This window comes from Bufo bufo, chromosome 2 (genome assembly GCF_905171765.1).
Source record: "Bufo bufo chromosome 2, aBufBuf1.1, whole genome shotgun sequence".
Classification (NCBI taxonomy): Eukaryota; Metazoa; Chordata; class Amphibia; order Anura; family Bufonidae; genus Bufo; species Bufo bufo.
This window is the reverse complement of record NC_053390.1, coordinates 120,437,427-120,459,234: the sequence shown is the minus strand read 5'-3', so window position 1 is coordinate 120,459,234 and position 21,808 is coordinate 120,437,427. Positions and strand designations below refer to the sequence as shown.

General features: G+C 42.1%; 1 protein-coding gene across 1 annotated transcript in view; it reads left to right on the top strand.

The window, feature by feature from the left end:
• The first annotated feature begins 1,780 nt into the window (after positions 1 to 1,780).
• The window catches only part of ANKRD34B (ankyrin repeat domain 34B), a 93,082-nt gene continuing 73,054 nt past the window's right edge, over positions 1,781 to 21,808 (top strand). Inside the window, exon 1 of the mRNA XM_040421492.1 lies at positions 1,781 to 2,438. The gene's annotated coding sequence lies outside the window, so the exon portion shown is untranslated. The remainder of the gene's footprint in view (positions 2,439 to 21,808) is intronic.

Genomic DNA, 21,808 nt, shown 5'->3' with positions numbered 1-21,808 from the left:
CCTTATGCAATCCGCTAAAAATATTAATTGGACACGTACACAACATATGGTTGTGTGCAGGAGCCCTAACTGTGATGTGATACGGAGGCAAAAGGAGTTTTCTTCTGGGCCATTGGAAGCTGCATTATAGAGATACAATGAGAGGCCTTGAAGCTTGCTTCTATACAGAAGATCTCCATAATACACCATACGTAGCACCTATGGCTCGGCAGTATGGTGCCAGAGGGACGCCATGTGATATATATATATATTTATAAAATGGTCAGTTCTGGGTCTGGCCCATGAACCAATTACAGGACCCCACTCGATGGGTGGACAAGTGACAGTAAATGTGAATAACTTTACTCCAACAGAGGCACAACACTTGATGGTTGTAACACAGTATAGTGCTGCGAAGCTCAGCAGCTACCGAGTCTATTACAAGGGGCAAAGCTTGGTGGTTAATGTCTCATAAAGGCACAGAACTTGGCAGTTACTTTTATCAACAGTAAAGTCTCTAAGGGACAGTTAAACTGTATTGGTTACAGTCTGGATTAAAGGGCACACCGCACACACCGCAACCTGGTTACAGTTTAACAGGGTCTAAGAGCAACTCTCACAAAGAACAGGGCAGGGCACAGTGGGTTTCCATATTCCCAGTCTCTGGTCAAAAAATAAGTGACCCAGTGTTTCAGTCAAGGTCTCTGCACTAGTTTAGGCTGCCTTCAGATAGGGCAGCATACAATTGGTCAGAGATTCCCTTTAATGTCCCCTCAGGCATGGCAGACCCCAAGCAAGTCTGCAGCTGGTGCTGGTCAAGATGACAGGGCAGTGGTTCACTCCTCCATCAGGATCTCAGGAGCAACAGCTCAAGCGTGGTTCACTGACTGGATCTAACTCTGCCCCTGTGGTCCAAACCAGTCCCTCCCTGATGCCTACCTGCCCTGATACCCACCCTAACCAGGGGAGAGGGGCTTGGGGATTAGTCAGAGCGCAGAGCCCTGACTTCTTCATATGAAGACGATGCCCCTTGTAATCCTGGAACCAGGGTCATGAAAGTTTTGATTTCTCTGTTTACCTGCAATACTACACAGCCAGTAAAGGGAAGGGATACGTGTCTGATTTACGGGGGTCTGACCGCTGGAGTCCCTGCCAATCATAAGAGTTCCCCCAGTTGAATGGATTTGTAAGATACAGCCAAGTACAAGCGACTATCAGTGGCAGTCCCATAGATTTGACTGGAGTGGCAGTGCATATGCATGACTGCTGATCCATTCAAATGGGGGAACAAGGGGTCCCATTCACATGATCAGTGGGGGCTCCTACAGTCGCACCCCACCCCGCATGATCACTCATTCCCTAACCTGTGAATAGGGGATAAGTGTTTGTCATGGAATAACCACCTTTAACCATTTGAAAACAGTGAAAAATGGTGAAACTGCACCGAAGCATGCTGTTCCTGTACATGTGCAGGATACATTTACATTGTGTCCTTTTTCTGTGGACCGATTGACTTCAATGGTTGCATTTTGCGGCCAAGAACAGGACGTCTTCTAATTTTTTTTGCAGAATGGACACATGGATGCGAACATGTGTGGTCCATATTTTTATGCGGACCCGTGGAAATGAATGGGTCCGTGTGCAATCCGCAAAAAATACAGATTGGACACAGATAGAAAATACAGTCGTGTGCATGAGACCAAGTCCGAGACCTTCCTCCACCGATCAGCGACTGACAGGCTTCATGACACAGACGGTCGTCAATCGCTGACTGTGGGGTGGAGGAAGGGGTGTACTTTATCAATGAGCACGATTCGAAACACGCGCTGATTTGTGCAGTGTGCAGATTTCCAGCAGCGTTCATTACGCAATTATTATAGTATACTTTCTTAATGCCACTTGCGGATAACAAGCTGTTTGCAGAGAGGGCATCGTATACCAGTGTGCCCACCAAGTTTCTCAATGTGCCACAATGACACCCTGACAATCCAGCAGATCCTTTTGCAATGAGGTTGATGGGATGTGGAAGCTTTGGTATTGCAGCAGTGAGGGACTGTCAGCATCTATGGTGGCAGTGTGGGCTGGCATGAACACTGGCAGACAAGCAGTCCCAGGAGACATTTCCACACTTATTGCTCCATGCCAGTATCACCCCCTGCAGCTGCAACTTGTCCCTCGCCTGAGGAGTGGGGGCGAGAGTCTCCCTCCTCTGCCGCCCCCAGGAGGAGGAGGAGGGGGTCGGAGATTTCCCTCTGGTGAGTTGCTGCAGCAGCAGGTTCCTCTGCTCAGACTTGCAGAGGCGGAGGTGGAAGCGGAGGCGGCGCTGGGCTGCAGAGAGAAGAGCTCAGGCTCTGAGCCACTCACCACTGCAATGTGAAGGGAGCGGGTAACCCTGTGCCAGTGACCCGGGCACTGCTCCCTGGACTGCCGCTACTTCTGTGCCTGACGTCTGACAGCAGGTAGGTGGGCACACTAGGGGCACCCACCACTTTTTTTAAAATTTTCATTTTCATGTAATACTCTGGGTAGGACAGTTGTGCTGTATGGTCAGTGCAACTTTTACTCTGTCCTCATCTGATATGACATGTTCCATCTCCTTCCATCCTGTATGAGAGGTGGAAACAGTCAGCATTGCACCCTGTGCCGCTCCAAAATACCCAGCCATGAAGCCACTGTGCGAATGTAATGAGCTCCTACTGTAATGTTACAGAGGAGGGGGGCAGAATAGTCATTACAGTGTACTATGGAGGATGACACAATGTGCCCACTGCTGGCTATGTGCTCATCACACTGTATAGGGTTATTATGGTGCTATTACAGTATGTCAGCTGTTATAATATACAATATGATCAGATGTGATATATATCTATAGTTTTACCGTATGACACTTTAACTATGCTATACTATTCTGTATGTGACCACTATGAAGCTATGCTATTATATATGGACAGGTATACTATGCCCATGTATGTAGGATATCACAGAGTTATATATGTTATCATGTACACTATATTGTATTTAACTGTATGAAGTTATATTATAATATGTGGTCAGGTATAATATATTGTAATATTGTATATTACTACTGCGATAGTATATACATATATAGTTACCAGCGGTATTATGCCCAGGCAGACGTCTTCTATAAGGGCTCATGAACACGACCATATGTATTTTGCAGTCCGCAAAAGAATACAGATGGCATCCATGCGCATAACGTATTTTGCGGAACGGAACAGCTGGCCCCTAATAGAACAGCATTATCCCTGTCCGTAATGCGGACATTAATAGGACATGTTCTATTTTCTTGTGGAACGGAAATACGGACATACGGAAACGGGATGCACGTGGAGTAACTTCTAGTTTTTCTTTGAAATGAATGGTTCCGTATACGGTCTGCAAAAAAAACGGAACGGACACAGAAAGAAAATACGTTCATCGGCATGAGCTCTAACTGACACTTGACCACAGAAAAAGAAAATTACATGTGAGCGTCTACTTGGACCAGTAACTTCTCAGTGTGAGAGTGCTCATCAGCATGGAAGAGGTAGGTACCTCCTACTGTGACCGGCCATAGACCCTTTAGGGAAGCTTCCCAGTGTGTCAGTGCTGGGGCGAGGGTGGCTGACTAGCCAGGTAAGTAATGATCTGATGCACCCGCTGGACCTGGCTCCTCCTAACTCCTGAATTCAACTGTATTGCTATCTTGAGAAAACTAGAGTAGGAGGACAGAACGTGGCAGATGGCACTGCCCACCACAGAGGGGCAGCTTCTGCAAGCACTGCTAGGGGAGAATATTGTGCTGCAGTATGGTATTTTGCTCTGCGGGGGTGTTATTTTGTACTGTGATATGGTATTGTTAAGGGGGCACTGGCTGCCATTATGTACACAATTCTGCGAGTCAGTCTTGCGTTCTTCCAAAGCAGGTAAAGCTGCCACACCCACCCTGGGGTCAATGGAAGATAATGTGATATCATGTCTTCTTTCAGTGTTGCTTTATTTTTTTAGATTATGACAACTGAGCACTGGGCTTTCTCCATGTTGTTGTGCTGTATCCCCCCTCTTTCGGTTTATGGATTCCTGATGCGGTCTCAGAACCTGACACATCCTCTCTGCTTTCCCGTCTGATGTCTGTAGACAAATAATTTCCTGTCAGTGGAGAAGCAGTGCAGGACCGTGGAGGGTGCTACGAGTTGCGGCTGTGTCCCTACATTCTGACACTGTCCAGCCAGTGACACTAAGTAGAATTGTTATTACCTGGGGATGACAAGAAGTTATTAAAGCTGAAATGTCAGGAGAGGTGACAGCTCCTCATCACATGGACTCCGAGGCTTGCTTACTTCTGTGCCTTTTATCTGGCTGGTCCATTTGTGTGGGCACTTTTGGATGTAAAACTACTGCTGCTATGTAATTGATATAAGGTGGCATCAATGTATAGGTATTGTGTCCCTACTGTGGGGACAATTTTGCAGTGTAATCTGCATATATGCCAGTGTGACCAGAGAAGTGTCAGACTGTCCCACCAGAGCACTAGAAGATCCTCCTGTGGGCCCAGGCTCTGATACCGTAGAGGGCCCCAAAGGTCCAGGAGATTAAATCATTTGGAGCTACCTTTGGAACTAATAACTTGCCACTAGGGTCTATTTCTTTGAATCAAAACCTTAGACTTTATTGATGATATGGAGGTTGGGCCCTAAGAATAATTTCCTCTGGTGGGCTCCAGGAACCCCAGTCCACCTTGGAGTAGAGTGGTATGGGGTGTGCTTATGGTCGGGCATACATCTGAAATCTTTTAGGCCCCGGCTTCCATGATTGTGGCTTTCACCCTTTCTATATAACAACTATGCTGTACTGATACCATACTGTACTATACTAATAGTCTAGGAGGCTGGACTGTGTATGCACTTGTCTGGTCTATGGGGCAGATTTATCATACCTTCACTCCAGAATTTTGGTTTCAAAAAGTTGTGACTCACTCCTGTTTTGAAATATGGGTGAAAAAGTGGGTGTGGTTAGCTATGTCACTCCAGATTTATCATCGAGATGTTTTAAAAAGTCTCAAAAAAAGTTGCAATCTCACTCCAGTAGGAGGGTGGAGTTGGAAAACTGGAATAGCTTTTCTTGACAAAAGTTTTAGGTTTAAAGATGAGACTAATTTATCAAACAACATGAGACATTTGATAAATGTGGCATAAAGTACAACGCAAACTCAAGCAAAACTAACTTCAAATATTCCCCTCATGATAAATTCCCCCCTATTTCTTTATTAGAATTGCCTTTCAAGCTTCTTGCTCACATTGCCTTTATTCTCACTCCACCAAACACACACGTGGAGAAAATTGGTGGTCCCTTCTGCTAAAAAAAGAAAGAAAACCCCCACAATGGTCACTGAAATAACTGGCAAAAATGATGGTACCCTTAACTTAATATTTTTTTGCACAAACTGCTCCAGCGGTCACGGGTTTGAAGGATGCCTTCTCCAGGCTGAATGTTTCAGCTCCTTCCGCAGATGTTCAAAAGGATTTAGATAAGGCTCATAGAAGGCCACTTCAGGATCGTTCAGTCATTTGTTCTTAGCCTTTCTTGGATGTTTTTGTAACGGTGTGTTTTAGGTAATTATCCTGTTGGAGGACCCATGACCTGCGACTGAGGCTAAGCTTTCTGACACTGGGCAGCACATTTGTTCCAGAATGCCTTGATAGTCTTGAGATTTTATTCATCAGGCCAGCCTGTGCCAGATGCAGCAAAGCAGCCCCAAATCAGAACCAAGCCTCCTCCATGTTTCACAGTAGGTACAATGTTCCTTTCCTTGTATTTTTGCATCTGTGAACATAGAGCTGATGGGACTTGCCAAAAATCTCCTGTTTTGTCTAATCTGTCCAAATCACATTCTCCCACAAGCTTTTTGGCTTCTCAATATGCCTTTTAGCAAATTCCAGTCTTGCTTTTTTATTATGTGCTTTCAACAATGGTTACCTCCTTGGTCGTCTTCCATTAAGTCCACTTTGGCTAAGACAGCAGCGGATGGTGTGATCTGACACTGACGTACCTTGACCTTGGAGTTCACCTCTAATCTTTTTGGAAGTTGTTCTGGGCTTTTTGGTTACCATTTTTATTATCTGTCTCTTCAATTTGTCATTAATTTTCCTCTTGCGGCCATGTGCAGAGAGGTTGACTACAGTCCTGTAGACATTAAACTTCTGCATATTATGTGCAACTGTAGTAAGAGGAACATCAAGGTGTTTGGAGATGGTCTTATCTTTAACATGTTTGTCTATCATTTTCTTTCTAATCTCCTGAGACAGCTCTCTCCTTAGCTTTCTTTGGTCCATGTTCAGTGTGGTACACCCCATAACACCAAACAGCACAGTGACTACTTTTCACCCTTTAAATAGACAGACTGACTGATTACAAGTTTGAAGACACCTATGATGCTAATTACAGGACACACCTTAGTTTAACATGTCCCTATGGTGAAATTATTTTCAGTCTTTTCTAGGGGTACCATCATTTTTTTTCCAGGCCAGTTTCATTCGTTTTTTTAAATAAATTATTTCTGATTCTCATTAGCTGATTTTTAGTACATTTTTATTTATTATTGCTTTGTGACCATTGTGGGTTTTTCTTTTTTTAACGGAAGGGTACCGACAATTTTGTCCATGTGTGGAGTTCCCAAGAAATGTTGCTTCCTAGGCATGTGGCATGTACTACTGCACTTGCAATCAGTGCAATTTTGTGGGAATAATTAGACCCTCTTCTACAGCATTTGGAAAACAATATTGGCTGGAGGAGATTAAAACTGGCTGGATGATAGTGATGTATTCTGTTTTATTAAAAATATGCCAATTTCAGCACCGCCAGAGGGAACGATGTTAAAAAAGAACATTGCAGAGAGGATTCCTCAGTCTGACACTGCATATAGAAGGTGGGTTACTTACCCTCATCATATTGAGCAGCTTGTACTGTACTTTGGATACATTGCCATTAGACATGTAATTGCTGGGAAAGGGCATAAAATATGATGTTTCTGCAATTATCCAAGTGCAATGAGAATTGCAGATATAATATTATCTTCTTGAAAATCACAGTAAAGTTTGACATCTGGAAAAGACCACATTGTGGTCATTATTAGGATTCAGTGTATTCCATGCAGGTTAGAATCATAACGTCCCAGATACTGGTGCTGAAACCTGTAGCTTGTCTATTATTATAATGTAGAAGTGATATTCCCTGCAGTTATATTATCTTGTTGTCTGAGTGTTTCATAATGATGACCTATCCTCAGGATAGGTCATCAGTATCTGCTCCATGGGGGTCCGACACCCAGCAACCCTACCAATCAGCTGTTTGAAGAGGCCTCATCCTCCTTGCAGTTTACCAAGCACAGCACCGTCCAGATAGTGGTTGTGCTTTTGCTAACGCAGCTCAGTTCACTTGAATGGGACTGAGCTGTGTGTAGGCCATATGACCAATGAAGGGGATGTCACTGACTAGGAAGTGGCCGTGGCACTTATAGGAAAGTCGGGGCTACTTCAAACAGCTGATCAGTGGGGGAACTGGTAATAGGACCTCCACCGATCAGATGTTGATGACCTATCCTGAGGATAGGTAACCAGTATTAAACACTTGGAAATCCCTTTTAAACAAATTTTGTTAAAACTATTGTCCAGGATAAGGGTATTTTTGGATAAGCCAACAATATCAGATAGTGGGGGCCAACTCTCGCACCCCCTTCAGCCAGGTGTTGACCATGGCACTCTTGCCAGCGCTGCAGCTGGGACCATCTACCTGCATGTCATGTACTTAGGAGTCGCTGTGCAGGGTATTCAAGTGAATAAGACAAAACTGCAATACCCTCCACTGCTGCTACCTAGTAGTACACAACATGCAAGTAAAAGAGGCCACAGCTGATCAGCCAGTGGGCTCACAAGTCTGTCTTCCTCTGATCCTGTGGAGATGCCATCAATATCCTAAACCTAAAAAAAAACCTTTTAACATTGTCTATATAGCCCACAAATGTTTTCTGAAAATAAATATTCCTTGAAAGTGTATCTGTCTTCAAAAATAGTTGGAGATGTTGTGTATCCATAAATGCTATGTCTACTGAATATTTTGGGCTCTTCTCTTTCCTCTGCTGGTTTTTTAAATGCACATTTTTCTATAATGCGTGGACTCTTCCTGTGTGAAATTAGAATTGTACTGGACCTTTTAAACTCCCCCTGAGATGTCTCCTTCCTGCTCATTTCACTGAAATATAGAATGAAAAGCTACAGCTGCATCTCCCTCCTCCCCTCCTCAATCTTTTACTTGTGGTAAACTGAGGAGCTTTCAGGACATTTGCACAGACCGCGCCGGCAGTAAAATAAGCTAGAATTTCCCCTACTAATATATATTTCTGATTAGATGTTCTACTGATTTATGCAAATCAAATTATAACGATAAATCCATTTATCACAGATGGCCTTTTATATTAACTATAATGGTGGTGATCTGTCACAGTCCTGCGACACAATTAAGAATTTTGCACAAGACAGATTTAGTGTAACTTTAACCAAGAACAGATGTAAGCTTGTATTATAGTTGTAGGGGGCGTCATAAAGAAGTAATAATGGGCGTCGATGAATCCTTCATTAGTTTTCCAATAGAACATCACACATTTAGTGCACGTTTCAGGCCCCATTTTAATGACAAACTGATCCATAAGTAGTGTATGATATACAAATACAGACAAGTTAGGATAGAAAAAGCCTTCCATTTAGTGTTCATCTTTATATCTTAAATGCTAGTATAAAATCAGTAATAAAACTGTAATAGCTGCTCACATTCCAGTAACATCATTCATATCCAGCTGTGTTTAATGTCATCCTGTGCCTGCCCAGAATTGGTGCTCAAACAGACACTTTTTTTAAACTAATTTAGGGTACTTTCACAGTTGCGTGAACTGCCTGCCGGATCCGGAAATCTGTATGCAAACAGATATCATTTGTAGATGGATCCGTCTGACAAATGCATTGAATTTCCGGATCCATCTCTCCGGTGTCATCCGGAAAAACTGATCCGTTTTTCATTTTTTTTTTTTGCATTTTTAAAGGTCTGCACATGCACAGACGGGGAAACCGGATGCGGTTTTCCGGAACACTTGGTACTGGATCCGGCATTATTACCCAGTGCATGCTGCGGTATTTTCTCCGGCCAAATACCGTAAGAGGGACTGAACTGAAGACATCCTGATGCATACTGAACGGAATGCTCTCCATTCAGAATGCATTAGGATAAAACTGAAGCGTTTTTTTCCGGTATTGAGCCCCTAGGACGGAACTCAGCGCCGGAAAAGAAAAACGCTAGTGTGAAACCCTTACTTGATATTTGGGATTGTCTAAGTTGCATTTGGAAGCAGCTAATAATTTTTCTAATTATTCCTTATTTATATTGCGCTGACATATTCCGCAGCACTTTACATACATTAGCATTACTCGCTGTCCCCAGTGGAGCTCACAATCTAAGTTCCCTATTAGTATGTCTTTGGAGTTTAGGAGGAAACCAGAGTATCTGGAGGAAACACACGCAAACACGGGAAGAACATCATACAGATGTTGTGCTTGGCCAAGTTCAAACCCCAGTGCTGCAAGCCACCATGAAGACAGAAACTATGCTTACTGTATATTTAGAATGAATCAAAGTTGAGTAACTTTGCAAATGCTTCACATTATTTACGTTGTTCTTATCATGATTGACAGTCTGTGTTACTGTCTATATTTTCTTTTCAAATTACAGGCTTCAGAGCTGAAATCTCTCTGAAATCTTCAGTAGTTTAATCTAAGGAGCATAGTCTTTACTTTAGACAATGAGTAGTAATCTAATGTAGTAGCAAATCTACAATTATATACTTTGAGCTCAACTGAGTTGTTAACGACCTGGGTGGAGTGGATTTTTCTAAAGCCTAATGCACACGTCCGTGGAACACGTACCGTGAGATACCGGCCTGGATTCCTGCTGAGTGCAGGAGCGCACGGCGTCATTGGTTGCTATGACGCCGTGCGCTTCATGCCGCCGCTGCTGTACAGTGATACACTCGTATAGAACATACGAGTGTATTACTGTACAGCAGCGGCGGCACGAGGCGCACGGCGTCATAGCAACCAATGATGCCGTGCGCTCCTGCACTAAGCAAGATGCCAGTCCGGTATCTCACGTACTGTTTTCCACGGACGTCTGCATGAGGCTTAAAAGTAGATGCAGTAAATTGCATCAGAAATACAGCAAATTGCCACTAATTTTGGCACAGTAGGTGCACTCACTTTAGTAAATGTGGGTCAATCAGTATCATGTTGCACTATACACTCATCTAAAGAATTATTAGGAACACCTGTTCTATTTCTCATTAATGCAATTATCTAGTCAACCAATCAAATGGCAGTTGCTTCAATGCATTTAGGGGGTGGTCCTGGTCAAGACAATCTCCTGAACTCCAAACTGAATGTCAGAATGGGAAAGAAAGGTGATTTAAGCAATTTTTTGAGCATGGCATGGTTGTTGGTGCCAGATGGGCCGGTCTGAGTATTTCACAATCTGCTCAGTTACTGGGATTTTCACGCACAACCATTTCTAGGGTTTACAAAGAATGATGTGAAAAGGGAAAAACATCCAGTATGCGGCAGGCAAGTGGGCAAAAATGCCTTGTGGATGCTAGAGGTCAGAGGAGAATGGGCCGACTGATTCAAGCTGATAGAAGAGCATCGTTGACTGAAATAACCACTCATTAATGCAATTATCTAGTCAACCAATCACATGGCAGTTGCTTCAATGCATTTAGGGGTGTGGTCCTGGTCAAGACAATCTCCTGAACTCAAAACTGAATGTCAGAACCATTTCTAGGGTTTACAAAGAATGGTGTGAAAAGGGAAAAACATCCAGTATGCAGCAGTCCTGTGGGCGAAAATGCTTGGATGCTAGAGGTCAGAGGAGAATGGGCCGACTGATTCAAGCTGATAGAAGAGCAACATTGACTGAAATAACCACTCGTTACAACCGAGGTATGCAGCAAAGCATTTGTGAAGCCAGAACACGCACAACCTTGAGGCGGATGGGCTACAACAGCAGAAGACCCCACCGGGTACCACTCATCTCCACTACAAATAGGAAAAAGAGGCTACAATTTGCAAGAGCTCACCAAAATTGGACTGTTGAAGACTGGAAAAATGTTGCCTGGTCTGATGAGTCTCGATTTCTGTTAAAACATCCGAATTTGGCGTAAACAGAATGAGAACATGTATCCATCATGCCTTGTTACCACTGTGCAGGCTGGTGGTGGTGGTGTAATGGTGTGGGGGATGTTTTCTGGGCACACTTTAGGCCCCTTAGTGCCAATTGGGCATCGTTTAAATGCCATGGGCTACCTGAGCATTGTTTCTGACCATGTCCATCCCTTCATGACCACCATGTACCCATCCTCTGATGGCTACTTCCAGCAGGATAATGCACCATGTCACAAAGCTCGAATCATTTCAAATTGGTTTCTTGAACATGACAATGAGTTCACTGTACTAAAATGACCCCCACAGTCACCAGATCTCAACCCAATAGAGCATCTTTGGGATGTGGTGGAACGGGAGCTTCGTGCCCTGGATGTGCATCCCTCAAATCTACATCAACTGCAAGATGCTATCCTATCAATATGGGCCAACATTTCTAAAGAATGCTATCAGCACCTTGTTGAATCAATGCCACGTAGAATTAAGGCAGTTCTGAAGGAAAAAGGGGGTCCAACACCGTATTAGTATGGTGTTCCTAATAATTCTTTAGGTGAGTGTAAATGTTTTATGTGAATCCAGTAAAACTTTAAATAGTCTTGGTTTACATCTGCATTATGGTATTCATGTAATTCTGGAATTTGCGTTCGGTTCGCCATATTCCCATTCACTGTATAGGGATCCATCAGGTTTTCGCCATGAATGTCGGCTTTCTGCCTGAAAAACACCAATGCATGCAGAGGTCTCTTTCCAGCAGAAAGCTGGAAGGTTTTCATGATGCTATGATTTCGGTTTCTAAGAGTCCAGTGTAGTAAAAACCTATTATTATCTTATTTTTTATTTTTTTTGTGGGGGGATGCACAATTCCAATTTTTTTTTCCTTATGTTTTAGGTTTTGTTTTTATGCTGTTACCTGTGAGGGGTAAACGTTAACTTTATTCTCTGGGTCAGTAAAATATATATATTTTTTATCTTTTACTACATTTGCACAATAAAAATATAAATTTCATAACATCATTTGTTTTGTGTTGCCACATTTTGAGAGCCATAACTTGTTTATTTTTCTGTGTGGCGCTGTGTGAGGGCTTGTTTTTCGCATTGTAAGTTATTTTGGGATACATATGATGTTTTGATCACTTTTTTTATTTTCCTTATTTAAGGGGGAGACAATGTTTTCAGAAACTCCATCAAATCTGACATTGATTTAGTGTTTATTTCCTATGGCATTCAACATGCAGGATAAATGACACAATCATTTTATAGTTCAGGTTGTTACGGATACAGTGCTACCAATTATGAATTGTTGTTATACATTTTTTTCCCAATAATAATGAACTTGACAAGGGAAAAAGACAATTTTTTAATTTGCTTTACCAGAATATATATATTTTTTTCTAAAGGTTTTTTTAGTTTGGTTTTTAATCCCACTTGGGGATATATGATTTCCTAACCACTGGTATAATACACTGCATTACTTATGTATTGCAGTGTATTATGCCTGTCAGTCAGTAGGTGTACTAAGATGCAGACTTTGGGTACATAACAACCCCTTGGCACTCCTGTGTGGGGCTGTGAGGTGACAGAGGAAGCCCCACACCCCTGGTTTATCCATTTAAATGCCATGTGTTACAGCTGATTACACTTGTCGCTGATAGCAGGACCCCCACCAATCACAAATATGGCAGGCAATCCAGTGCTCTTACCTACCTCTCCATTGATTTGGAACAGCTCCAGGCAGACTTGAACTCTGCTACATACAGCTCTTCATAATGGTGGATGTAACAACAAGTGTAGTAAGCAGCGAACTCAAAAGCTAAATAAAGAAATTATCAAGGAGTAGGTACAAGCTACAAATACACTAATAAAACAGTACATGGACATTGCACACAGTACTGTATTAATGGCAGGATAATGTGCAAAATGATGTTACAGTAAATGTACAGTGCACACAGCAATGTAATAATGGCAGGATAATGTGTACAGTTAGGCTACTTTCACACTTGCGTCGGTGCAGATCCATGACGGATCCGCTCAGAACAGATCCGTTTGTATTATCTGTAACATAGCCAAGACAGATCCGTCTTGAACACCAAGGGAGGACGGATCCGTTTTTTATTGTGCCAGATTGTGTCAGTGAAAACGGATCCGTCCCTATTGACTTACATTGTGTGCCAGGACAGATCCGTTTGGCTCAGTTTCGTCAGACGGACATCAAAACGCTGCAGGCAGTGTTTTGGTGTCCGCCTCCAAAGCGGAGTGGAGACGGAACGGAGGCGAACTGATGCATTCTGAGCGGATCCTTTTCCATTCAGAATGCATTAGGGCAAAACTGATCCGTTTTGGACCGTTTGTGAGAGCCCTGAACGAATCTCACAAACGGAAAGCCAAAACGCCAGTGTGAAAGTAGCCTAATATTAAAGCACAGGTATAGTGCACAAAGTGATGTAATAATGGTGGGAAAATGCGCACAGTGATGTCACAGGCAGTACATGGACAGTGCACGCCATGATGTCACAATGACAGTATAATGTGCATAGTGATATCAAAGCACAGGGATAGTGCACATAGTAATGTAATAATGGCAGGATAATGTGCACAGAGATATTCCAATAGTGATGATATAGCGCAGGAATGATACAAAGAGTAATATCACGTTACAATGTTCCATAGCACAGGAATAATACATAAATGTCACCATGTACCTGTTTCCTCACAGCACAGACTAGATGCAGTATAATGATGTCACTTGTAGGTACAGCAGAATACACACAGGATGCACAATACAGGAATGGTATAGTGATGTCACAACACAGGAATAATGCAGAAAGTCATGTTATAGAGAAGGAATAATGTACACATCTGGGGAAAAAACTTACAGTGGGGGTTGCATTCAATTTTTCATGCCACCTTATATACATTTCATTACTAACTGGAAGCCTGGTGACCCAAGTGCCCATACTGGTGATAAGTGAGGGACCCATCAGTGGACCAGTGAGAGACCCACCAGGACGTGCTTATGGACCCCATTGTTGTGAATCTATAAGATACTGTATCTATGACTAACCTATAACATTATTTGCCTTTGAAGAGGTTATTCCCATTAGTGCTTCTTTGCTGCTCTCTTCTGGCATTTCACCTTCCTGCTTGACGTGGGGCTGCCAAATACTGCATGTAGTATGTGCTGTTCTTACCATATGTTATGCAGACAACAGAGTTAGCAACTAAGGGGGAGATTTATCAAACTGGTGTAAAGTAGAACTGGCTTAGTTGCCCATAGCAACCAATCACATTGAGCCTTTCATTTTCTAAAGCAGCTGTGAAAAATAAAAGCTGGAATCTGATTGGCTGCTATGGCCAACTAAGCCAGTTCTACTTTACACCAGTTTGATAAATCTCCCCCTAAGTATTAAACTGCAATTATAAATATCTGATTGCTGGGGTCCCAACTTTTAAGCGTCCCCCCCCCCCATGCCCCAATTATGAGACATGAATCTCTGTGTCCCCTAAGTGAATGCAGTTAGTCCCACAAGGCACAAACTTGCCACCAGAGACTGCAGTCTATCTATATGCACACTGCACTGATTGCTAACCGTTTTCTTCCACATTAAATGCTGTGAATTGGCTAGCCGCTATATCATATGGTCTTGTTGTCAGTCTTCAGTTTGGCTTCAAGCTACTTTGCGTTGTCAGTTGTTAATCATCCAGTTTATCAGCATGGGACTGCACTGCAAACAACGCACACCGCAAAACCTCTCGCTCTCCGAGAAACTAATCATAGTCTTTTCGATTATATACAGTGTATATATATATATATATATATATATATATATATAAAGCATATCACAAGAAATCATCCCGTAACCATGGTAACAGGAGCACAGGACTTAAAAGCAGTATTCTGTAGAATAAAAAGTTTTGATTTTCACAAAACATTTCGCTTTACCCACTCGTTTTCATATTTTTGCATTTCAGCCTCGTAATTTTGAATCAGTATTTGTACGACAAAACCAGGGGTGGATCCTGCAGAGAAAAAGTTTACTGGAAAGATTTGCACCTTCTCTCTTTTGGACCCACTCCTGGCTCTACCATGTCATAGATATTGTGAGATCAGACAGTTCATTAATGTATTTGCGTCTATCTGCTATAGGTCACATTTATTAGCCATTTACGCCAAAAATAAAAGCCAATTACGCCATGCATGTCAGTTTGTAGAAGTGGATTGAAAAGCTTGCATGACCCGCTGCTTGACCAGGATTTAGAAAAAATTTTTGATTTGCAACTTTTTAAAATGTCTCAAAATTTTTGCACAATCTCACTCCAGTAAGTAGGCGATGTAAAGAAATTGACCCATATCGAAAAATGCAACTAATTTATCATGCAACATTTTGATAAATTTGTTGTAAATAACAGCAATGTTGCTTCCAGCAAAAAGTGACTTCAGAAATGCAGCACATAATCCATTCCTGCCTATGTTAAAGAGCCTGCCTCATCTCAGACATTGGAGACATATCGCTAGGATATGCCACCAATGTCAGGTAGGTGCAGGTCCCAACTCTGGCACCCGCTCCTATCTCCACAACGGGCCCTTCAAAGTGAAGTAGAGAGCACCACTCAAGTGTGGTCAACTTCCAGTCATTTCTGTGGGTGCTCCAAAAATAGGCAAGCGCTGGAGAGGTGGTGGTGCATACACGTTGCGCTCTCCATTTACTTCCGTTTAGCGCTTGGATATTATGGGAACACCTATAGAAAGGAATGGAGACCAGCTGCCCATGCACAGTGCACACTCCTTTGTTTAAGCGGCCCCGTTCTGAAGATAGGTGCAGTTCCATATCTGGGACCTGTTCCTATCTGACATTGGTGGCATATCCTAGCAATGTGCCACTAATGTCTGGGATGATGAAACCCCTTTAAGTTATACTTAAATATTTTTATGTAGTTGAGGTGTGCTGGGCTAGTGATGTGGAGATGCCTTAGGGCACATTCACCTTTGCATGTGAAAATATGGATGTGCTATATGAATCATATTGTTTTGCAATTTGTTTCATTTCTATTTCCATTTTGTGTTTTGAATTGTCCATTTTGTCATCTGGATTCTTTCTGTGGTTTGTTAAAGGAGAAAAAATGAACCATTTTCTAAATGCCACCCCTTCACTTCTATGGTTTAGAAGCTGTACCCATACCGATTCACTGGAATATGTTTCGTATTACAAAAATTTCACATTCATAAAAAAACCATAGTGGGAAAAAATGGAAAAGTGAATAAAGCAACTTACTGTAAATGTACGCTACGCTTGGTATTGTTTATGAGTAGTACCTGTAATACCTTAGTGTGAATGAACGGTCAAAAGGGACAATTCCATCAGAAATGTTTTATATTATATATTATTTATATTATTATAACAGACTACAGTATGTGTGAATATTGTTTGCAATTTTCATCTTAGAAAAAATGGTGGATTGCTTCTTAGATATGATTTTTTTAAGTCACTCCACATATTCTGCTTCCTGTCCTGGCTCTTTAACTTTTACTTTGTTTGGATGTTTAACACGGTAAACAGTCTTGCTTAATTCTCTCAGTCAGACCATCACTGTGACCACAAAGAGATCACCGGTAATGGCCTCAATTAGAGCATCACACATTACGCTGATAAGTGCAGTGCTCTTCTTCTGCGGACGTCTTTATCTAGGCCATATCAAGTGTCCCTTTAAAGGGAACATGAATTTTTCAGGATTCAGTAATAATATGGCCTATTCTTATATCATTATATCATTTTCTTTTCTTAATAATGACCTCAAGCATGTTACATGTCAGCCTTTCTCCATCAGTGTATGTTCCCCGGGTTGCTTTAATTTCAGATTTTTATCAGTATATTAAAACACATAACCATCTCGTCATTGGGAGATGAGGCTAGGGGTTTCTTTGATACAGTACTGCAGAAGATTGGCTGCCTTATTTTACTGTTTCTTGACAAAAATATAATTTCTAGAATCATACAATAGTTATAAATCCTGAAACCACATCCACTGCAGAGGCTGCTTCAATGTATTCTCCACTTCACCAGAGACATTTTCAGGATGTCATGTTGTTATAGAAGGTCACAAGCCATGTAGTTCATCTTGTCTTCTGACAATGCAAGACCTTGCTCCTGGACATCACAGTCACACAGTTAGGCTTCTTTCACACTAACGTTATGACTTCCGGCAGGCTGTTACGGCAGAGAACATCCTGATGGAGCTGCCTGGATCCCGCACTGCTGGATACTAACGCAGTGCCCGCCAGCTCCATTGAACATAGTGGGGTCCAGCAGAGATCTGCCCGCTACGCAGGATTCTCTGCTGGAACTCATAACGCTAGTGTAAAACTTATGAGTTCCTCAAGTTGTGGCTATAAACCAATGTGTCGATAAATTATTGTTCACGGGGCACTTTCCTTTTAATTAAAAGGCAAATAGATTTACATCATTCAACTGAGTCCAGGAAAGGACTAAGTGTGGTCTTGGCCCCAATCACATACTCCTAAAGAGCCATGATAGTAATGTTGCACTTGAACTTTTTTCTTTGTACAGCTAAGCTGTTTACATCTCAACTGTAATGATTAAAGGATTATGGTCCCCTTCTGACCATAGACACCCATATGGTCAGTATACTCCCGTCAGCAACTGATATCAAAAGTAGATAAAGTGTAAACTTATAGGATCAATTGGTCCAAGATATAAAGTTCTAGGACCAATTGGTCAGAAAAGCTAAAGATAAGTTAATGCAGTTTCTTGCAGGGTCTCTGTATTTTATACACAGTATGTCCTAAGGGAGAGAGGCAGTTTTCTAGTTACTGTTGCTAGGGAGGGCTGGTACCACCTCTTCCGGTCTAGTGTGAGCCGTGGCCATGTGTGCAGCAAAGAACAGAGCTTAACTGCTTACCTTGTGGATTACAGGCAGCAGAGTAACAGCAGATGTGTCAGCCCTTGAAAGAAAGAACTAGTAGCTTCAGCAGAAAGTATGTTGTCCACATAAGAGGAAGTACAGACATTTGTCAGAGAAAGATACGACATCTACTTTGTGGCTACAGACTTCTCTGCATACTGGTGGGAGTAATAATCTTCTAGTAATCTTTTAATTTTTATATTGAATGCTATTTAAATATCAGTCACAGTTGCATCTCACTAAGGATACTGTAGTAACTCGTGCCTGTGTATTTTACATGGGTGAGACTACTTGATTGGTTGGATCCTCCTTAGCACCTGGAGTCGAAGATGATCTAACTCTGGAGCAAGCAGTGGTAATTAAATGGGAGGTCAGAAATCTGAATAAAATTTAGAGTATGAATTAATTTGAGGGTCTGAATTAATTTAGGGGTTTAGTCTGGGTTCAAAATTATTTTGTGGTCTGATCTGGGATCTAAATAATTTTTAGGGTCTGACGTGGAATCTGAATTAATATTGGGGTCTGAGTTTATATAGGGGTATAGTCTGAAATTTATTTAAGGCTCTAGTTTGTAGTCTGAATATATTTTATTTGGTCTGGGGTCAAGATTTAGTTTTGGGGTCTTGTCTGGAATATGACTTATATGAGTTGATGTGAGGTCTGAAGACTCTGAATTTAATTTTGTGGTCTGGTGTGGGGTCTGAACGGATTTTAGGTTCTGTTCTGGGGTATAAATTAAATTTGGGGTTAGGCATTTGAATTGATTTTGACTCTCATCTGGTCTCTGTATTAATTTTAGTCTTGTCTGGGGGCCAGGTCTGCAATGTCCCACCCACTGATACATCCTGCCTCCAACAGGATGTCTTAGGCTACATTCACATGACAGAAGTGAATGGCTGTCAAAAACGTTTAAACTGTCAGCTTTTCATGGCTATTTTTTAGTGACCACAGAATCTGAGAGGTCTTTTCCCAGGAGCAGTGCACTCTCAGAGACTGAATGGTTTCTGCATCAAGGGAGCCATTTTTTTTTTACTGTTGCAGCCTCTGGCCTTCTATAGATTCTATAAATGTGTCGGCAGATAAGAACCATTTGGCCCATCTAGTCTGCCCAATATACTGAATACTATGAATAGCCCCTGGCCCTATCTTATATGAAGGATGGCCTTATGCCTATCCCATGCATGCTTAAACTCCTTCCAGCAGCTACCACTTCTGCAGGAAGACTATTCCATGCATCCACTACTCTCTCAGTAAAGTAATACTTCCTGATATTACTTTTAAACCTTTGCCCCTCTAATTTAAAACTATGTCCTCTTGTAGCAGTTTTTCTTCTTTTAAATATTCTCTCCTGTTTTACCTTGTTGATTCCCTTTATGTATTTAAAAGTTTCTATCATATCCCCTCTGTCTCGTCTTTCTTCCAAGCTATACATGTTAAGGTCCTTTAATCTTTCCTGGTAAGTTTTGTCCTGAAATCCATGTACTAGTTTAGTAGCTCTTCTCTGAACTCTCTCCAAAGTATCAATATCCTTCTGGAGATATGGCCTCCAGTACTGCGCACAATACTCCAAGTGAGGTCTCACTAGTGCTCTGTAGAGCGACATGAGCACCTCCCTCTTTCTACTAGTAATGCCTCTCCCTATATACCCAAGCATTCTGCTAGCATTTCCTGCTGCTCTATGACATTGTCTGCCTACCTTTATCTTTCGTATACCGCAAACAGTTTACACACCAGAGTGCAAAATAGCTTAAAATCAAAATAAAATCCTCTGAATATTTCAGTGTCCCTGACTGTCCAGGCCTGGACCGAATACTCTTAGAGCACACACAGTTCATACTGACATCATGGTGGCTCCCAAAGGCTTACCAGTGTATGTTCTTCCCAGACAGGGAACTGTGGCTGAGAGGGTCACCCTTCTGAAAGGTCGGGTTTACATGCTCCAGCCTCCGCATGCAAATAAAATGCTGCCCACCCATGGCGGCCAGTGGCCACACAAATTTGTGGGTAAAACATGAACTAACTTAGTGGCATGCTGTTACAGATGGGGAGAGGACCATGCCCGTAAGTGCTTACAGTCATCATGAGGTGGCCAATAGGTGGCAGCATAAGAAACCTTGTTTTCCTAGGCCACTTAAAGGGGTTCTCTTGGAATTAAGAAAATAAAAATACTTAAATATGAATTTATTATAAATATATTCCCAAACACCTTTTATTTCTTATAATGGCTCTTTTTGTCTAGGGAGCAATTATTAGAAGAAACAAAAAGGCTGCCGTCCTGTTAATACACACAAAACCTGTCCTAATCACTCACACTGAGCTAAAGAGCTGCCTCATCCTCCTCTCATCAGGGATTATGATCCTGAATACAGCTGATAAGATCAATAGCTGAATCTCTGTAGGAATGGAAGTCATGAGGAGACATGAAGTACAGAAAGGATGGACAGACTGTGATAATGTGGGGCTGTGGTAATGGAGACTGCATACAAGTTCTGCTGCTCATTAGTCACATCCCCACCTCCTCTCTGTACTTCATGTCTCCTCATGGACTCCATTCCTACAGAGATTTAGCTGAAAATCATATTAAACTGTATTCGGGATCATAATCCCTGACAAGTAGGAGAGGAGGATGAGGCAGCTCTTTAGTTCAGTGCTCTGAAGTAACTTGTCCTCCTGTGTGATTAGGACAGGTTTTGTGTGTACTAATAGGACAGCAGGCATGTATCCTAATGATTGCTCCCCAGACAAAACAAGCCATTATAACTAATGAAAGGTATTTGGGAATATATTTATAATACAGTAATATTTAAGTATTCATTTTCTTAATTCTCGGAGAACCCCTTTAAGGAGAAACAGACCAGCCAGCTTGTCATTGGTTAATAAGCCTGCATAGAGAGTGGCTTACAAGTCTCAGTGTGTGCACTGAATTATGAGGAGACATACGGCGACCTGCTGAAACACAGTGCAAAGTATGTGCAGAAACTAGGAAGTGCATGTGCAGAGTGAGCGTTAGTGTTTTGCGAGAAGAGAGATCCTGCGACCTGAAACAGGCGCCTAAAACTGTGCAGATTATGTGGCACTGCTCAGGGGCGGATTAAGTGCATGATAGGCCCGGGGCTGTCTACCCAACTTGGGCCTCTCCCTCCATTTTAGTTTAGTTTTTTTTTTTTGTATGAAGAGTCTGCGGTGCTTCGTGAACGCGACAGTCTCTTCCTAGGCCATATGACATCACATTCATCTAGGACACAGCAGAACACCGTGCTACAAAAAAAAAAATACCCCTAAACTGAAAAATTTTGTAGCCAAATAACATTTTTAGTGTCCAAATTTTAAATACATATAATTATAATAAAAAATGTACCCCAAATGTCCCTATAGTGTCCACAGCAGTTATAATGCCACCTAGTATTCCCCCAGTAATAATAATAACACCCTATATTGTGCTCCAGGTAATAATGCCTGTATAGTGTCCCCAAAAATAATGTCTCCTAATATGTCCCTGTAATAGAAATGCCCCTACAGTGCCTCCCCAATAGCAACTTGCCCCCACACAGCCCCCATATAGTAATTTGCCCCCGCACTGCCCCCATGTAGTAATTTGCCCCTATTGTTCCTTCACTAATATGTCCTCTTGTGCCCTCCCCCAGTAATGTCTCCCAAAG